Below are 1,461 nucleotides of genomic sequence, written 5' to 3' on the forward strand. Positions count from 1 at the left end.
AAAAAAATATTTAGAATATTCTAAAATAATATTATTGTACTCTGAAAAAAATAAATAAATAGTGCAACGCTCTTTAAATGCTATAAACTATAAATCTTAATTTTTGAATTCTAAATCCTAAATTTTCAATCCTAAGTTTTAAACCCTAAATTTTAGTAAAGTTTAAACTCTAAATTTAAAGCATTAATATAAAATATAATAATAAAAAACTAAAATTTATTTAATTGACAAAAAATATAACATTCCTTACTTAATAAAAAAATATTTAAGAATTATCTTTAAAATTATAATGTTAGTCTAATTTGATGAAAATTCAATAACAATGTATTTTACATTAAAAGTAATATACTTATATATATGAATTTGAGAGAGATATTATCAATTTTTTTTTTAAAGAGAGACATTATCAATTTAAAATTATCAAAATTAACTAACTAGTTATTTATGTACTATTTGTACAAAAATAAAAAAATTATAATATAGTAACTAAAATATGATCATCACCGTATATAAATCTTGAATTGTAGGTAAAACTACTTTTATATAAATTGAAATTGTGAAAATATATAAAATGACAAAAATACCTTGTTTGAATTATTTTTATTAAGTAGGTTATATTAAAAATTAATTACTAAAGTGTATTTTTTGTGTGTCTTGATTAGACTCTTATATATAGAATTTAACAGATAATTATACAATAAAATAAATTATAAAATTTAACATCATTCACACAAGAGCATAATATATAAGAGCATAATATATAAATTCAATAAATGTGTCCCATTACAATTTTAAACTAATAACACTTGAATAATATTTATGTATCATCGTATGAATTAATATTTGTAAACAAATATTTTCATCATATAGCAACAATATATACCTCCTAATGAATTATTATTTCTAGGTAATGTATCAAAACTATATTAATAACAATCAAAAATAAAATTAGACAAAAAATAAAAAAAATATTAACACCTAAAATTTTTATACAGTATTTTTTTAACCATCTTAAAAAAAAATTACATATCAAATGGTCTTTTAAATTTACTGTCACCTTTCATTTCAACATTTATTCGTAGAGTCATTTTTAAGTTATTGTTTTTGTCTTTTTTTCTTCTTTATTAAAGAATTATATTCGTCATTTTATAAAAAACTACAAGACAAATAAATTTACCTACAATTTAATCGTACAAGAAACATTAAAGTTCCATAAAAATACTATGGCATACATGATAATTTTCCTATATAATGTGGTGTTGCACCGGTGTCAGGCAACCAGTGTCAGGCAACCATGATGAATCGGAAAGGACTGAAGGTGTAGCATGTAAGCATATAACGTTCTTTAATAAGACTTATTAAGAGAAATAATGTTTATACTAATTTTTTACATTTTTCTTATACATCTTTATTTTATGACATAAAAGAAAAAAATTTATTTATTCTTTTCCATTTTTATTA

This window comes from Arachis ipaensis, chromosome B05, assembly GCF_000816755.2.
Source record: "Arachis ipaensis cultivar K30076 chromosome B05, Araip1.1, whole genome shotgun sequence".
Taxonomy (NCBI): Eukaryota; Viridiplantae; Streptophyta; class Magnoliopsida; order Fabales; family Fabaceae; genus Arachis; species Arachis ipaensis.